Here is a 995-nt window from a genome sequence, read left to right on the forward strand (position 1 = left end):
AAAGCCTGTGGAAGTTTCACGGCGTTCGTACGATATTTGGCGACGCAAAAATGAGCGATTTCCCAGCTCGATGGAATTCGGAGCGAGAGAAACGATGCCCCGTAACGCACATGAGAGCAATCCCGGCCAATTTCTCCCGTTTGATGGGGTCTATGTGTACAAATTTTGACTTTTTTGAGTGCACGTGCAAATCTGCTGAAAAAGCCTGTGGAAGTTTCACGGCGTTCGTACGATATTTGGCGACGCAAAAATGAGCGATTTCCCAGCTCGAGAGAATTCGGCGCGAGAGAAACGATGCCCCGTAACGCACATGAGAGCAATCCGGGCCAATTTCTCCCGTTTGATGGGGTCTATGTGTAAAAATTTTGACTTTTTTGAGTGCAGGTGCAAATCTGCTGAAAAAGCCTGTGGAAGTTTCACGGCGTTCGTACGATATTTGGCGACGCAAAAATGAGCGATTTCCCAGCTCGATGGAATTCGGCGCGAGAGAAACGATGCCCCGTAACGCACATGAGAGCAATCCGGGCCAATTTCTCCCGTTTGATGGGGTCTATGTGTAAAAATTTTGACTTTTTTGAGTGCAGGTGCAAATCTGCTGAAAAAGCCTGTGGAAGTTTCACGGCGTTCGTACGATATTTGGCGACGCAAAAATGAGCGATTTCCCAGCTCGAGAGAATTCGGCGCGAGAGAAACGATGCCCCGTAACGCACATGAGAGCAATCCGGGCCAATTTCTCCCGTTTGATGGGGTCTATGTGTAAAAATTTTGACTTTTTTGAGTGCAGGTGCAAATCTGCTGGAAAAGCCTGTGGAAGTTTCACGGCGTTCGTACGATATTTGGCGACGCAAAAATGAGCGATTTCCCAGCTCGATGGAATTCGGAGCGAGAGAAACGATGCCCCGTAACGCACATGAGAGCAATCCCGGCCAATTTCTCCCGTTTGATGGGGTCTATGTGTACAAATTTTGACTTTTTTGAGTGCACGTGCCAATCTG

This window comes from Lampetra fluviatilis, chromosome 4 (assembly GCF_964198595.1).
Source record: "Lampetra fluviatilis chromosome 4, kcLamFluv1.1, whole genome shotgun sequence".
Lineage (NCBI taxonomy): Eukaryota > Metazoa > Chordata > Hyperoartia > Petromyzontiformes > Petromyzontidae > Lampetra > Lampetra fluviatilis.